The sequence below is a fragment of the Bos javanicus genome, chromosome 1 (assembly GCF_032452875.1).
Source record: "Bos javanicus breed banteng chromosome 1, ARS-OSU_banteng_1.0, whole genome shotgun sequence".
NCBI lineage: Eukaryota > Metazoa > Chordata > Mammalia > Artiodactyla > Bovidae > Bos > Bos javanicus.
The window spans coordinates 50,515,981-50,535,047 of record NC_083868.1 but is presented as its reverse complement, the minus strand read 5'-3'; positions in this window follow the sequence as shown (position 1 = coordinate 50,535,047).

The following is a 19,067-nucleotide window of genomic DNA, read 5'->3' as shown; positions in this document are numbered from 1 at the left end:
GTTCCTCTGCCTTTTCTAAATCCAGTTTGAACATTTGGAAATTCATGGTTCACATACTGCTAAAGCCTGGCTTGAAGAATTTTGAGCATTACTTTGCTAGCATGTGAGATGAGTGCAATTGTACGGTAGTTTGAACATTCTTTGGCATTGTTAACCATTCACTCTTTGGTTTCTCTCATTTTTTAACATAATGCCCTCTGAGTCTATCCACATTATTCCAAGTGGTAAGATTTCCTTATTTTTTAAAAATAATATTTTGTGTGTGTATGTATATACATTTATACATAACATCACATGTATATACATATAACATTGTGTCTGTGTGTATAGAGAGAGAGATATATAGACCATTATATAAAACATTTACATAGCTTTTCTTTACCCATTTGTCCATCAAAGAACACCTAAGTTGTTTGCATACCTTTGTTATTGTTATAATGCTGCAATAAACATGGGAATACAGATATCTCACTGCAATAATGATTTTGTTTCTTTGGATATATATGTAGAAATGGGACTGCTGGATCATTTAGTTCTATCTTTAATTTATAGAGGAAGTTACATACTGTTTTCATAGTGGCTTCACCAGTTACATACCCACTAACAGTACAAAAGATTTCTCTTTTCTCTACATCTTCATCAACACTTGCCTTTCTTGCCTTTTTGATAAAAGCCATCATTACAAATGGGAAGTACTGTCCATTTGGGTTTTGATATGCACTTCTCTGATTGCTGTTGAGTACCTTTTCATGTTGGTCATTTGTATGTCTTCTTTTTTAAAATGTCTATTCAGGTCCTCTGCCTACTTAAAAAATTCTATGAGCTCCTTGTTACCTTGGATATTAACTCTTTACTGGATACGTGGTCTGCAAATATTTTCTCCCATTTGGCAGGTTGCCTTTTCATTTTGTTGATGGTTTACATTGCTCTAAGGTTTTTTATGTTGATTTTTGCTTTGTTGCCTTTGCTTTGATGTCTAATTCAAAGTCATTGGCAAGATCAGTAGCAAGGATCTTACCCCTCTAAGGCTTTCTTTTAGGTGGTTTATAGTTTGGGGTCTTATTCAAGTCTTTATTCCATCTTGAGTTGTGTGTGTTTATGTGGTATAAGATAGGGGTCTAGTGTCCTTCTATTACATGTGGATATTCAGTTTTCTCAGTACCACTTATTAATCTTTTCTATTGTCTTTCTAGCCTTTATTTCATTTATTTCTACTCTGATATTTGCTATTTTTTTTCCCTTCTACTAACTTTGGGCTGAGTTTTTTCTTTTTCTAGTTCCTTGAGGCTTACTGTTAGGTTATTTGAGATTTCTCTCTTCTTAATGCAGGCATTTATTATTATAAACTTCCCTTTTAGAACCGCTTTTGCTGCATCCCATAAGTTTGGTATGTTTTGCTTCCATTTTCATTTATCTCAAGTAATTTATTTCCCTCTTGCTTTGTTCTTTGGTTGGTTGTTCAGGAGCATGTTGTTTCATACTCATGTCGGTGTATTTTCCAGTTTTCCTCTTGTAACTGATTTCTACTTTCATACCATCATGATGGGGCTTAAATAGGATTTAAATCAGCTTAAATTTGTTAAGACTTTTTTGTGGCTTAACAAATGACCCTGAGTTCTCTGATCCTCTCATTTGCTAAACTTCTCTACTATAGAACTGCTTATTGCATTTTTCAATTCAGTTATTGTATTTTTCAGTTCTATGGTTTCTAGTTGGTACTTTTTAATACTTTTTAATAATTTTTCCCTGTTGAAATTCTTTCTTTGCTCATGCATTGGTCTTCTTACCTCAGTGAGCATCTCTATGACCATTAATTTGAACTCATATACATTCTTATTTATCAGATAAATCACTTATCTCTGTTTCATTACAGTTGCTTTTGGGAGATTTATCTTACTTTTTTGTTTGGAACATATAACCCTGTCTCTTCATTTTCCTTAACTCTCTATGTTGGTTTCTGTACATTAAAGAGGCACTTCTATTTTGACAGACTGCCTCAAGTAGATGAACCCTGTCAACAAGCCAGACTGAAGCTCCTACTTGCCTCTCAAACCTTTGTGATTGTCCAAGCCACCATCTTTGTAATTAGTGGCTCTCGGAAATTGAGGATATGCCAAGACCTGTCAGTTTCCCAAAGGCATGGGAAATGTCCTTATGCCTGTTCAGGCTCTGGGATGACTACTAACTGCTTGCCCCTTCAGCTCCCCAGTGCACTAATTGAAATCTCAACTTTCAGGCAGCAGCTGAGAAAGTCAGGATGTTAGATACTCAGTCTAGCCCTGATTAAGGAGAAACTGGGAGCTGGGTATTTTGTCCACTCACACTGTGCTAAGCCAGAGGGAATAGTGTCTGGAATTATTTATGCACCCAAACAGAACTGCCTCTTTATGTTGTGTAGTTCCTGGGGACTCAAGAATGTCAATCCCTGTCAGCTTCTAATGCTAGGTGACTTGGAGTCACTAACAGTTGGGTGACAGCCATAACAGTTGGGGTCCTAGATAGGTAGATATGCTCCTTCCAGGGAGAAAATGGACATTTGATTTTATCATTGGAGGAAGCTGTAGGGAAACAGCAAATGATGTGCCCACCAGCTCTCTCAGATTCCTCAGAGGATCCCAGTTAGCACCTGCAGCAATCAGAAGCCAGAACCTCAAGCAGCAGCTGGGGAAGCATGTAGTCATATCACTTCCAAAGAAACAGGAAGATGAACCTTTTTGCCTGCTTCCTCTGTGCTTAATCCTAGGGAGACAGCTGCAGGAAGCATTTGTTTTGCACATTTGAAAACTGCTTTTTGTGTTTGTTTAATAGGGTCCTGTAGTACTTGTAAAGGCCTCACTCAAGTCCCCAAGTTGTCCAAAGGTGTGGACAAGCTCCTTCCAGGGAGGAGACTCAGTTTTACCAATGGAGTGAGACAGAAGGGGAAGATATGGTAAGTGCATACTGACTCCTCTGGGCTCCTGGGAGGATCATAGTCAGCAGTGAGATTAAGTCTGATCAGAAGCCCAACCCTCAGGGACCAGCTCTGAAAGTACTTAGGCAAATTGCTTCCAGAAAAAGATCTCTTCAAGAAAATTAGAGCTACCAAGGGAACATATCATGCAAAGATGGAAATAAAGGACAGAAACGGTATGGACCTAATAGAAGCAGAAGATATTAAGAAGAGGTGGCACAAATACACAGAAGAACTATACAAAAAGATCTTCATGACCCAGATAACCACGATCGTGTGATCACTCACCTAGAGCCAGATATCCTGGAGTGAGAAGTCAACTGGGCCTTAGGAAGTGAACAAAGCTAGTGGAGGTGATGGAATTCCAGTTGAGCTATTTCAAATCCTAAAAGATGATGCTGTGAAAGTGCTCCAATAAATATGCCAGCACATGTGGAAAACTTAGCAGTGGCCATAAGACTAGAAAAGGTCAGTTTTCATTCCAATCCCAAAGGCAATGCCAAAGAAAGCTCAAACTACCATACAATTGCACTCATTTTACACTTTAGCAAAGTAATGCTCAAAATTCTCCAAGCCAGGCTTCAGCAGTACGTGAACCAAGAAATTCCAGATGTTTCAAGTTGGATTTAGACAAGGCATAGGAACCAGAGATCAAATTGCCAACATGTGTTGGGTCATTGAAAAAGCAAGAGAGTTCCAGAAAAACATCTACTTCTGCTTTATTGACTATGCCAAAACCTTTGACTGTGTGGATCACAATAAACTGTGGAAATTCTACAAGAGATGGGAACACCAGACCACCTGACGTGCCTCCTGAGAAATCTGTATGCAGGTCAAGAAGCAACAGTTAGAACTGGACATGGAAAAACAGACTGGTTCCAAATCGGAAAAGGAGTACGCCAAGGCTGTATATTGTCACCCTGCTTATTTAACTTATATGCATGCCGGGCTGGATGAAGCACAAGCTGGAATCAGGATTGCTGGGAGAAATATCAATAACCTCAGATATGCATATGACACCACGCTTACAGCAGAAAGAAGAACCAAAGAGCCTCTTGATGAAAGTGAAAGAGGAGAGTGAAAAAGTTGGCTTAAAACTCAACATTCAAAAAACTAAGATCATGGCATCTGGCAAAATAAATGCATGGCAAATAAATGGGGAAACAATGACAGACTTTATTTTTGAGGGGCTCAAAATCACTGCAGATGGTGACTGTAGCCATGAAATTAAAAGACGCTTGCTCCTTGGAAGAAAAGCTATGACCAACCTAGACATTACATTAGAAAGCAGAGACATTACTTTGCTGACAAAGGTCCATCTAGTCAAAGCTTTGGTTTTTCCAGTAGTCATGTATGGATATGAGATTTGGACTATAAAGAAAGCTGAGTTCCGAAGAATTGATGCTTTTGAACTGTGGTGTCGGAGAAGACTCTTGAGAGTCCCTTGGACAGTAAGGAGATCCAACCAGTCCATCCTAAAGGAAATCAGTCCTGGATATTCACTGGAAGGACTGATGCTGAAGCTGAAGCTCCAATACTGAAGTGAAGAGCTTACTTACTGGAAAAGACCCTGATGTTGGGAAAGATTGAAGGCAGAAGTAGAAGGGGACGACAAAGGATGAAATGGTTGGATGTCATCACTGACTCGATGACATGAGTTTGAGCAAGCTCCAGGAGATAGGGAAGGACAGGGAATCCTGGTGTGCTGCATTCCATGGGGTTGCAAAGAGTCAGACATGACTGAGCAAGTGAACTGAACTTCAGGAAAAAGACTGGGAGATGGATGGTTTTGCCTGGATCCTCTGCACTGAGCCCTGGGGGGATAGCCACAGCCAGTGCTCCTGTGCCTGTTAATGACTGCCTCTTCATTTACTATGGCCTGTGGGACTTATGAATGCAAGCTCTGTTGGCTTTCAGACCTAGGTGACTTGGGGGCCCTTCTCTCAGGGGGTAGCCTTAATAGTTGGGGCTCTAGATATATGGCCCAAAACTTTTGCTCCTCAAGGTAAAGTTGGGAGTGGGGTTCCCTCCCCATTTATGGCCCTATGGCAGAGGTGGGGTTTTTGTTGAGAGTGTGTCTCAATAACTTTCCTGTTTTGATTTTTTTTTTCCAGTTGCCTGATGTACAGAAGTCAACTGAGCTGGTTTCTGCATTTCTCTCAGAAGGAACTGTTGTGTGCAGCTGCATAGTCAACGGGTCCATGGGAGGAATAATTCAGTAGCCCCTTATGTCACCTTCTCAGTGGCAACATCCAGATTTTCACTGTTGACACAATTAAGGGCTCATTCTCCAACTGACCATCCTATCAGTCAGATTGGAAGGGTGTAAACTCTATTTTCCAGATTCCCTTGCAACTTAAGGTTTTTTATCTGATTTAGACTCGGTTATATGAACCAGTTTAATATTTGGAAGGCTTAAGAGAGGCGGTGTTAAGCAGCAGTGTTTATATGTCTATTCTCTTTCTTCCTCCTTGTTAAGAGAGGGTTCAACGTCTCATATCCAAGTTTACAAAGCCTGAATCAGAACCCCAGGGGTGTTCTTAAACTCTGAACTCTAGTATTGGCCTCTAGTGAATTAACACTCTAGTGAATCAGTCCTGTATAAATCTGGAAATCAAGCCACAGACCAAAGCTACAGCTTTCTTAAGCCCTTCGAATAATGTTCTAACCACTTAGTTTTCTATATTAAACTTTAACTTCTGAATATAAATGGTTATAAGTGGTTTCTTTTTTCAACACATAAAATATGTGGAGTAAGAAGTTAACACAAAGATAATTATCTGGGATTATTTTACTTGGTTTGGATTAAAGGCAGTAATGGCATGCTATCATTGGAAAACAAAATATGCAAAATAGAGTGCATGAAATGATCAAAAAATTTACTTAAATTATCATACAATGTCACCTAGAATAAAGAACAGAGTTTGTTAAAACAATAGGTTTCCAAAATGAGCCCTGACAGAGACAAAAAAGAATACAGAGACTGTAAATTGGACTGGTAGCTTGTTAATTCCATCAGATACAGATTAAGAAAAGGGGGGAAGAGAAGGAGGAAAATAGGAAGGAAGAAAAGGAGGGAAGGAAAAAGAGGGAGATGGGGAAAGAAGAGGGGGCAGAGAGACAAAACAAAGGATGGTGGGGAAAAGGAGGGTGCTTTGAAGAAAATGACAAAATCATGATTGACAAAGTCAAAATGACAAAGTCAAGATTTTAAATTCTTTGCTTTAAGATATTACCATGTACCAGAAGCCTGTGCCTGCTCTAAAATGTTCTCTATTAGTGTGATACAGCTAAAACTCAAAGGTACAGTCTGATCACACAGGCTATCAAATTAAAATATAGATCAAAATACAATGTCATCAACTGTCCTATACAATTTAGTGTAATTTTCCAGAAAATTTTTCCCCAGTTTCAATGAATATACCTAGGCAGATTCAAAGAAATCTGAACTCTCTGCCCTCCAAATCTACTGATGTCATGTCAGCAGAAGCAGCCTCTCCTTCCTGTCTTATAAGGTTATTCTACTTTGTTTAGAGATTCTTTAAGTTCTCACACATATTAGTTACCTCATAAGCAAAAACCCCACTATCCTCATGACATGCTACAGTCTCCTGACTTAGAATAATTGAACTCTGCATACCCAGGGGTCAACAACAACCAAAAAAACCCAACATGGGATGAGACAGCTTTACAGCAAAATGTTAAGATTTTGCCAATGTATTTGGCTTGACCATGTGAAAAAAATGTGCAAGAATAGATTCCTGAGGTCCTAAATAGGAAGAGAGCTTCAATTTTTCAGGTTAGGTCTAATCTATCAATGTGTGTACATTTTCCAGAGATTTGTAATTCAGTGTGCTAACGAAAGCATTTGGGAGTGCTTCTGACTAAGACTAGCTTACATGGAATGATATAAACATTCCAGAAAATTCTTATTATGATGGAAAAAAGAATACAAAGGTTTAGGAAGATATTTATTATCTATAGCTTACTTATCCTAACTAAAATTACATCTGTAGGAGAACCCAAAGAGCATACTCTTCACCAAAGCACTGACAAATGCACAAGTCAGAGAGGCACCAGCTTATTACAAAGCACTACAGAGACTGTCCCTTACAGGCTAGCATTAATGTGGGAAATGTTGCCATTTACATGGTCTGACTTATTTCATGAGTTGATGTATCTGCAAAAGAGAAATGTGGTGGTTAATGTTATGAGTCAGTTTTGACAGGACAGAGTGCTCAGTTATTCACTTAAACATTATTCCTGAATACCTTGTAAGGGTATTTACTAAATGAAGTTAACATCTATAATCAGTTGACTTTCAGGAGATTAGCCCTGATAATCTGGGTGACCCTAGAAAGCTTTAAGAACAAAACTGGAGGGGATGACATCACCAATACAGTGACATAGGTTGTTCCAGACTTTGTCCTCCCTCACAAGAAGAACCATTCAAGAGCAAGATAACACTACAAGAATCCTACAACATGGGGTTAAGGCTAAAACATCCCCCTGAACCATAAAACCCAAAACATACTGCATTAGAAGGTTAAGAGAAGTGGAAATATGTTGACTCATCACTTCTCCCCTAGGTCAGCTCAGCACCTTGCAGAGAAGTCTCCCTTGAGCTTCTGGTTCCTTCAATGGGAAAAGACATCAGCCCACTCCAGCACCGTGGGAGCCCCTATTCCGATCTTTCACCACTGGGACTACAGGGGCATCTGTGGGACCCAGGCTGGGAATTTCACTGGAATGGAGAAGGGGGCCTGCAACATACTAGCACATGGAGCTTGAAAGACAGAGTTCGTACTTCCAGTGCCCAGCAGATACCAGTCAGAGGCTTTGCTCATCCACATATCCAACTTAGTGGCATACACTGACCAGAGAATCCAGCAGGGTGCAGATCTGCCTGATGTAGATTCTCAAATAAGGAATTTTGCTGGCCCTAAAGGTTGACTTGCCCACACCCAGGCAAGGAGCTTCCCAGGTGGCACTAGTGGTAAAGAACCCTCTTGCCAATACAGGAGACCTAAGAGACATAGGTTCGATCCCTGGGTCAGGAAGATCCCCTGGAGAAGGGCATGGCAACCCACTCCAGTATTCCTGTCTGGAGAATCCCCATGGTTGGAGGAGCTGGCAGGCTACAGTCTATAGGGTCACAAAGAGTCAGACATGACTGAAGCAACTTAGCAGGCAAGGAGCTTAATCACACCTCTACCTGCTGTGGAGAATGTCTTTTGGCCACTTCTGACTAGATGGGCTGCCAGGAGCATTTGGAAGCTGTATAGCCCAGCAACTCTCACACCAAGAGGAAGGCAGGCAGAGCTGACTTCTTCCAGAGCAAAGCCAACACTGGACACAGGTAGAGGGAGCAATTCATAGCCAAGGCTAAGGGTGGTACTCAGCTCCTCCCAACTGGAGAACCTGTTTGGGAAACTGAGAGTTGCCTGGAGTGGATTCTCCTCCACTCACCCAGGCAAGGGAGCTGAGACACAGCCCTACTGACTGTGGCTCCTGACCCCATCTTGCCAGAAGGGCTGGGAAGAACCTGGAAGCTATGCAGCCAGGGGTACTCAAGCCAACACAAGGGAATGCAGAGCCAATGGTTTACAGAGCAAAGCCAGTGGTCCTCTTTGGCCAGGGAGCTTGGGGCATAGATCAAGTTAATGACAAGACAATAAACAAGAGTTTTACCAGCCTTAGAGCTGCTTCTCACAATGCATTCATATAAGGAAACAGGTCCACAGCCCATTCATTCCTGAATAAAGCCACATCCTACATGACCAGGGAACTGAACCAGAGCATAAGAGAAGCTGTATAGCCCATTCAATGATGCTGCTTACAGAAGTGCTTGAAGAGAGAGCACAGCCCATGACTTTCCTCATCTGCAGATCACAACTGGTGATCTCATGCAACCAGGGAGTTCAGTGCACATTGTTGCCTGTTTCAGGTTCCCAGACAGTGAGCTGTACAGGCCCTGGATTTAATCTTGCTGCCCTGCTATGGCTGGGAAGCTAATTCATAGCCCCAGCTACTTCTGAATACAGTACCCCATCTCAGTCACCTTGTGAGCCTGAGCAGAGAATCCAGGCAACTGTGGAGCCCATCCTATATATAGCCTATATCACGTAGGTAGGGGACCAAGAAAGCAGTCCTATCCAACTGCTCTCAGCCAGTGGCACAGCCCAATCTTGGAATTTAAATATTTGCCACACTCCCAAAATAGACAATAATAGCAGGTCCCTCTTGTTAAAAGTCATTACCACCAGACATGTCCAGAAACCCAAACTGAGTTGACTGGTGAAGATCTGTCTCTGTCAGAGCAAACCTGTAAAGTCTGGAAGAGGAACCCAGTTATGCAAATACAGAGATGCCAACATAAGGAAGAGTCACGAAAAGGCAGATAAATAGGGCACCAAAGGAAATTAAAGAACTCTAATAAATGACCGAAGGGATGATATCTGTAAGTTGTTAATTCATTTATCATTGTAACAAAAAGAAGACCTAGGAATAAACCTAAGGAGGCAAAAGACTTGTACACAAAAAAACTATAAGACACTGATGAAAAAATTCAAAGATGAAACAAATAGATGTAGAGATATACCATGTTCTTGGATTGGAAGAATCAATATTCCAAAAATGACTATACTACCCAAAGAAATCTACAGATTCAATGCAATTCCTATCAATGGCATTTTTCACAGAATTAGAACAAAAAATGTTACACTTTGAGTGGAAACACAAAAGACCCCAAATAGCCAAAACAATCTTGAGAAAGAAAAACAGAGCTGGAGGAACAAGCCTCCCTGACCTGAGACCATACAAAAAGCTAGAGTGATCAAGAGAGTATGGTACTGGTACAACAACAGAAACATAAATCAATGGGACAGGTTAGAAAAACTAGATTAAACCCATGCACCTATGGTCACCCAGTCTATGACAAAGGAGGCAAGAATATACAGTGGAGAAAAAACAGTCTCTTCAATAAGTGGTGCTGGGAAAACAACAGCTACTTGTAAAAGAATGAAATTAGAACACTCCCTAACAACATACACAAAAACAAACTCAAAATGTATTAAAGACCTAATGTAAGGACACTATAAAACTCCTGAAGGAAAACACAGGCAGAACGTTCTTTGACATAAATCTGAGCAATATCTTTTTTTGACCCACCTCCTTGAGTAATGAAAATAAAAACAAAAATAAACAAATGGGACCTAATCAAAGCTTTGCACAGCAAAGGAAACCATAAACACAATGAAAAGACAGCCCTCAGAAAGGGAGAAGCTATTTGCAAATGAAGCAATTGACAAAGGATTAAGCTCTAAAATACACAAGCATGCCTGAGAAACCTGTATGCGAGTCAACAAGCAATAGTTAGAACCTTGTATGGAACAACTCACTGGTTCAGGATTGAGAAAGGAACACAAGGCTGTTTATTGTCACCCTGCTTATTTAGCTTATATGCAGAGCACATCAGGCAAAATGCCAGGCTGGATGAGTTACAAGCTGGAATCAAGATTGCCAGGAGAAGGATCAACAGCCTCAGATACGTGGATGATACCTCTCTAATGGCAGAAAGCGAAAAGGAACTAACAGCCTCTTGATTAGGGTGAAGGAAGAGAGTGAAAAAGATGGCTTAAAACTCAATATTAAAAAAACTAAGACCATGTCATCCAGTCCCATCACTTCATGGCAAATAAATGGGAAAAAGGTGGAAGCAGTGACAGATTTCCTATTCTTGTGCTCTAAAATCACCGTGGATTGTGACTGCAACCATGAAATTAGAAGACAACAGCTTCTTGGCAGGAAAGCTATGACAAACCTAGACAGTGGATTAAAAAGCAAAGAAAGGTCCATATAGCCAAGGCTATGGTCTTTCCAGCAGTCATGTATGGATGTGAGAGCTGGACCTTAGAGAAGGCAGAGTGCCAAAGAATTGATGTTTTCAAACTGTAGGGCTGGAAAAGACTCTTTAGAGTCCCTTGGACAGCAAGGGGATCAAACCAGTCAATCCTAAAGGAAATCAGTCCTGAATATTCATTGGAAGGACTGATGCTGAATCTGAAGTTCCAATACTTTGGCCACATAATGTAAGGAGCTGACTCACTGGAAAGGCCTTGATGCTGAGAAAGATTAAAGGCAGGAGAAGAGGGCAACAGAGGATGAGATGGTTGGATGGCATCACCGATTCAATGGACATGAACTTGGGCAGACTCCAGGAGATTGCGACAGTCAGGGAAGCCTGGCATGCGGCAGTCCATGGGGTCTCAAAGAGTCGGATACGACTTGGTGACTGAACGACCACCACCACCAATTACTAGTAAGGAGGTTGAATCGGTGATTAAAAAATCTCCTAACAAAGAAAAGCGCAGGCTTCACTGATAAATTTTACCAAACTCTGAAAGAGGAATTAACATCAATCCTTCTCACACTCTTCCAAAAACATCCAAGAGGAGGGAGTGCTCCTACACCTATTTCACAAGGTCAGCCCTGGTACCTCATACCAAAACCAAAAAGACAGCACTGGAAAATAAAACTCCAGGCCAATATTCCTGATATAGATGCAAAATCCTCAACAAAATACTAGCAAACCAAATTCAGCAGCACACTGAAAGAATCATTAATCATGATCAAATGGGATTTGTCCCTGAAATGCAAAGATATGCAATATGCAATATACAAAAAAATCAACATGACACATCATATGAGTAAAATAAAATAATCATATAATCATCTCAACAGACGCAAAAAAAGCATCTGACAGAATTCAGTATTCATTCATGATTTAAAAACTTAACAAATTAGGCATATATTAGGAAAATATCTTAACATAATAAAGCCCATAAATGACATACCAAGGCCACAGCTAACATCTTAATGGTGAAAGGTTGAAAGTTTTTCCTTTAAGACGAGAAACAAGACAAGTGTGTCCACCCTCATCACTTCTATCACGGTACTAGAAGTTCCAGCTGGAGCAATTACAGCCCCCCCAAAAAAAGAAGAAAAGGTATCGGAATTGAAAAGGAAGAGGTTAAAATTATCTCTATTTGTAGATGCCATAATTTTATATATCAAAAAGTCTAAAAACTCAACCAAAAAAACAGATCTAATCAATGAATTCACTAAAATTGCAGATAAAATTAACATACAAAAACCAACAGTGTTTTTATATACTAACAAAAAATTTTCTGAAATTATTACAAAAATATCAAAAAAAAAAAAACTACTTAGGAATAAATTTAAGAAGGTGAAAGATCTCTACTTTGAGAATGCAAGGCATTCATGAAAGAAACTGAAGATGACACCCAACAAATGAAAAGTTATCCTCTAGTCATTAACTGGAAGAATTAATGTTGTTAAAGCAATCAGTAATATCAAAATCTTTCTGTAAATTCATATGATCTCTATCAAGATTCAAATGGCATTTTTTATGAAAGTAGGAAAAACACTTTCCTACTTTTATGAAAGTAGGAAAAACACATGACTGAATGTTGCTCAGTCATGTCTTGGAATTCCCCAGGCAAGGATACTTGAGTGGGTAGCCATTCCCTTCTCCGGAGGATCTTCCCAACGCATGGATCAAATTCCGGTCTCCCACATTGCTGGTGGATTCTTTATCAGCTGAGCTACAAGGGAGGCCTCATAAAACCACAAAAGACCTTGAATAACCAAAGAAATCCTGAAAGAGCAAAGCCAGAGGCATCACACGTCCTGATTTTAAGCTATACTATAAAACTACAGTCATCAAGCCTATAAATAAGCCAATGCACCTATGGGCACCTTATTTTTAACAAAGGCAGCAAGAATATACAATGGGGCAAAGACAGCCTCTTCAATAAGTATGCTGGGAAAACCAGACAGCCACCTGTAAACGAATGAAATTAGAACACTTCCTAACACCATACACAAAGATAAACTCAAAATGGATTAAAGACCTAAATGTAAGACCAGAAACTTTAAAACTCTTAGAGGAAAACATAGGCAGAACACTAGATGACATAAATCAAAGCAAGATCCTCTGTGACCCATCTCCTAGTAAAGTTGCTTAGTCATGTCCATCTCTGTCCATGGGATTTTCCAGGCAATAGTACTGCAGTGGATTGCCATTTCCTTCTCCAGAGGATCTTTCCGACCCAGGGATCGAACCCAGGTCTCCCACATTGTAGACAGACACTTTACCGTCTGAGCCACCAGGGAAGTCCTTATATCTCCTAGAGAAACGGAAATAAAAACAAAAGTAAACAAGTGGGACCTGATTAAACTTAAAAGCTTTTGCACAGCAAAGGAAACTATAAGCAAGATGAAAAGACAACCCTCAGAATGGGAGAAAATAATAGCAAATGAAACAAATGACAAAGGATTAATTTCCAAAATATACTAGCAGATTATACAACTCAATATCAGAAAAACAAACAATCCAGTCAAAAAGTGGGAAAAAGACCTACACAGACAATTCTCCAAAGAAGACATTCAGATGGCTAACAAACACATCAAAAGATGCTCAACATTGCTCATTATTAGAGAAATGCAAATCAAAACTACAATGAGATACCACCTCACACCAGCCAGAATGGCCATCATCAAAATGTCTACAAACAGTAAATGCTGGAGAGGGTGTGAAGCAAAGGGAACACTCTTCCACTGTTGATGGGAATGTAAATTGATACAGCCACTATGGAAGATGGTTTGGAGATTCCTTAAAAAACTAGGGATATTTCAATATTTGGCAAAACTAATACAATTTTGTAAAGTTTAAAAAAAAAAAAAAAAAAAACTAGGGATAAAACCACCATATGACCCAGCAATCCCACTCCTAGGCATATACCCTGATGAAACCAAAATTGAAAAAGACACATACACCCCAATGTTCATTGCAGCAAACTATTTACAATAACTAGAACATGGGAGCAACCTAGATGTCCATTGACAGATGAATGGATAAAGAAGATGTGGTACATATATACAATGGAATATTACTCAGCCATTAAAGGGAACACATTTGAGTCAGTTCTAATGAGGTGGATGAACCTAGAGCCTATTTTACAGAGTAAAGTCAGAAAGAGAAAGATAAATATCATATACTAATGCATATATATAGACATAGAGAGATGGTACCAAAGAATTTATTTGCAGGGCAGCAATGGAGAAAACAGACATAGAGAACAGACTTAAGGACATGGGGAGAGGGGAGGAGAGGGTGAGATGAATGGAGAGAATAACATGGACACTTACTTTACCATACATAAAATAGATAGCCAATGGGAATTTGCTATATGTCCCAGAGAACTCAAGCAGGGCCTCTGTATCAACCTAGAGGGGTGGGATGGGAAGGAAGATGGGAGAGAGGTTCAAGAGGGAGTGGATATATGTATACCTATGGCTGATTCATGTTGAGGTTTGACAGAAAACAGTAAAATTCTGTAAAGTAATTATCTTTCAATTAAAAAATAAATTTTAGAAAAAAATCAACTAGAAACTGATGAAAAATGGCAAAAACAAAAACAAAAACAAAAAACTACATTCATCAAAACAGTAGACCAATGAAACACCTTTGAGAGCTAAAATATAAACCAAGTAGAGAGGGTTTACAAGGGAGGGAAGAATACTCAATGGAGAAAATACATTCTCTTCAATAAATAGGTCCTGGGATAAGTGGATATTCACACACAAAAAAGTGAAACTGGATCCCTATCTTACACCACCTACACAACTTAAAATGGATTAAACACTTAAATGTCAACCTAAAACCATGAAACTCCTGAAAGAAAACATAGGAATAAAGCTCCCTGATTTGGGCCTTGGTAATGATTTTTTGCATATGGCACCTAAAGCACAAAGAACAAAATCAAATACAAACAAAATTGGACTACATCAAATTAAAAAGCTTCTTGTGAAACAAAAGAAACAATCAACAAAATGGAAAGACAACCTACAGAATGAGAAAAAACATATCTGCAAATCATATATATGATAAGGGATCTAATACATACATATATATATATATATTTTTAAAAACCTCATATAACTCAATAGCAAAATAATAATAATAACCCAACTTAAAAACATGCAAAGGACATAATAGACATTTTTCTAAAGAATACGTACAAATGTCCAACAGGTACATGACAAGATGTTCAACATTACTAGTCATTCAGTTCAGTTCAGTCACTCAGTCGTGTCCGACTCTTTGCGACCCCATGAATCGCAGCACGCCAGGCCTCCCTGTCCATCACCAATTCCCGGAGTTCACCCAGACTCAACATCCATCGAGTCAGTGATGCCATCCAGCCATCTCATCCTCTGTCATCCCCTTCTCCTCCTGCCCCCAATACCTCCCAGCATCAGAGTCTTTTCCAATGAGTCAACTCTTCGCATGAGGTGGCCAAAGTACTGGAGTTTCAGCTTTAGCATCATTCCTTCCAAAGAAATCCCAGGGCTGATCTCCTTCAGAACGGACTGGTTGGATCTCCTTGCAGTCCAAGGGACTCTCAAGAGTCTTCTCCAACACCACAGCTGCTAAGTCACTTCAGTTGTGTTCGACTCTGTGTGACCCCATAGCCAGCAACCCACTAGGCTCCCCCGTCCCTGGGATTCTCCAGGCAAGAATACTGGAGTGGGTTGCCATTTCCTTCTCCAATGCATGAAAGTGAAAAGTGAAAGTGAAGTCGCTCAGTCATGCCCGACTCTTAGCGACCCCTTGGACTGCAGCCTACCAGGCTCCTCCGTCCATGGGATTTTGCAGGCAAGAGTACTGGAGTGGGGTGCCATTGCCTTCTCCTCAGGGGAATGCATATTAAAATCACATAAGATATCACCACACCTTTTAGAATGGCCATCATCAAAACGACAAAGATAATAAATACTGACATGAATGTGGAGAAAAGGGAACCCCTGTGTACCACAGGTGGGAATATAAGCTGGCATTGCCACTATGGAAAATAATACAAAGGATTCTCAAAAATGTTTAAGTATAATTACCATATGATTCAGCAATTCCATCCCTGGGTATGTATCCAAAGGAAACAAAAACACTAACTTGAAAATATCTGTACCCCAGTGTTCATAGTAGTATTATATTTACAAAAGCCAACACATGACAACTACCTAATTATCCACCAATGAATGAATGAATGAAGTAGTTGTATAAATACACAATGGAATATTCAAAAGTGAGAAAATTCTACCATTTGGGACAGTGCAGACAGACCTTGAAAGCATTATGCTAAGTATACTAAGTCAGAGAAAGAATACAAATAGTGTATGAATTCACCTATATAGAATCTCAGACAAATAAAAAACAAAGCAAACTCAAAGAGGTCAGACTTAGTGTTACCAGAGGCTGAGGGCTGAGGGAGAAGAGCTGGAGGAAGGTGGTCAAAGGCACAAATTTCCAATTAAAAGATAAAGAAGCACTAGGAGTTTCATCTACAACATGATGACTGTAGTTAACACTGTTAAATGATATATAGAAATTTAAGAGTGTGGCTCAGTCTTAAAGAATCTGCCTGCCAGTACAGGGAATGAGGGTTCAGTCCCTGGGTTAGAAAAATGCCCTGGAGAAGGAAATGGCAACCCACTGCAGTATTCTTGCCTATCTAGCAAATTCCAGGGACAGAGGTGTCTGGCGGGCTACTACTGCACTTGGGGTAACAAAAGAGTCGGACATGTCTTAGCAACTAAACAAACAACATGATATACAGAAGGTTGTTAAGAGAGTTATCTTAACAGGTTCTCATCGTAGGAAATTTTCTTTATTCTTTTTTGTATCTATATGAGATGACAGATATTAGCCGAAATCAGACCATGATGCTATGAGCCTCAAACTTGTACAGTGGTGTGTGTCAACCAACTCTTAATAAAACTGGGTGGGGGAGAACAAAACTGAGATGTCCCTGAGTCAGAAGAAATTCCATCTGTGGACTGCAGTTAGCTCCTGCTTGAGAGTGGCCAGCCTGCTGGTCTGCCCTGCAGATCTGACTTCCCAGGCCTCACAATCATGGAAACCAGTTCCTTGATCTCTCTTCCCCACTGGTGCAGGCAGAGACAAATGACTGCACTAGAATCAGTAAGCATGGCTGCTGTAATAGAAACCAAGTCCAGAATATTAATCAAAATGTTTTGATAATTAGGAATCACTGGCAGTGGCTTAAAATATTTGGGTGGAATACTGTTGCCAAACATATTTTTCTTTGAACAACAAACTAAATCCTATCAAGCTACAGGTCTGATCTATGTGCCCCTAACTTGAATCTCTATCATTATAATGATAGAGACTGGTTTTATCTAGACTGGCTTATCTAAGACCTTTGAATCAGGAGATAAGGTATCCCTTTGACACTGTCACAAGTATGTAATGCAAAGCTTCTTTACAGCCTCCACAAAGGTGCTGCATCTCCTTACTAGTTACAGCCAACCAGGAAAGGACCTTGGCTCTGGGAGTCTGGATGCCAGCATAAGACATGACAGGCTGAGGGCAGGGGGTCAGGAGATAAACCAAACTTCAGCCTAAGTGCATATCAGAATAGGCCAAGTGAGTCTGCAAATACACTCTAAGGTCATTTTCCTTATGAATGCATTATTGGTACATACATACGCTGCAACTAACACAGTTCTACCACTGGCTCCCTGACCAAGGGAGTGAAGCCTGCTAAAATGAAAACGGGATATTTGAAACCCCTAAAGTAATCCTTACCCATAAAACACAATACTTAACCTTTGGAAAAATGTCAAAAGTGAGTACCAACATCAAGTCTTGAGAAGATATAAGAGTGCTGGTCTGGGTTAAGTTGTGTCCCCCTCCATCCTCATCCTCAGTACCTCAGAATGTAACCTTATTTGGCAATAGGGTTGTTGCAGATATAATTAGTTAAATTAAGATAAAATCAGGCTGGTGTGGTTTCTTAATCCAGTATGACTGGTGTCTTTTTATTAGAAGAGGAGAGACACAGAGAAGAGAATGCTATGTTAAGACACAGATACTCACAGAGGGATGATCCCGTGTGACGATGGAGGCAGAAACTGACGTGATGAGCTACAAGCTAAGGAATGCCAAGGCCTGATGGGCAGGGCCAGAAGCCAGGTAGAGGCAAAAAATGATTTTTCTCTGCAGATTTCTGAGGAAGCATGGCCCTACAACAACTTGATTTTGAATGTCTCGACTCTAAGACTGTGAGACAATATATTTTCTGTTGTTTTTAGACACCCAGCTTATGATACTTTGTAACAGCAGCCATAGGAAAATACAAGAGACCTGATCCCTTTCCTATCTTCATTTAACTTCCATTTCATCAGTGAAAAAGTTAGATGGGTCTTGAAGAATTCAATATCTTAGCAGATCAGGTAGTAACCTCAATTATAGCTGACTACTCAGATGGGCCTTGCCTGAAGAAAATCAACAAAATCTCTAGTACATAGTACAAAGTTACTGAGAAGGCAGATGGTTTATTATTTTTTTTATGATATTATACATGTTTTAATGCCATTCTCCCAAATCATCCCCCCCTCCCTCTCCCACAGAGTCCAAAAGACTGTTCTATACATCTGTGTCTCTTTTGCTGTCTTGCATACAGGGTTATCATTACCATCTTTCTAAATTCCATATATATGTGTTAGTATATTGTATTGGTGTTTTTCTTTCTGGCTTACTTCACTCTGTATAATAGGCTCCAGTTTCATCCACCTCATTAGAACTGATTCAAATGTATTCTTTTTAATGGCTGAGTAATACTCCATTGTGTAAATGTACCACAGCTTTCTTATCCATTCATCCGCTGATGGACATCTAGGTTGCTTCCATGTCCTGGCTATTATAAACAGTGCTGCGATGAACACTGGGGTACACGTGTCTCTTTCAATTCTGGTTTCCTCGGTGTGTATGCCCAGCAGTGGGATTGCTGTGTTGTATGGCAGTTCTATTTCCAGTTTTTTAAGGAATCTCCACACTGTTCTCCATAGTGGCTGTACTAGTTTATTTTAAGCCAAGTCTATCAGAATCCATTTTCTTTCACTTGGAAGAGCCAATAGTATTTTTTACAATCTTAATTAATCTCTATGTTAACATTCTAATTCTCCATCATACCTAGGTCCACAGGGATTTCTGTCATCACATTTCCATCGA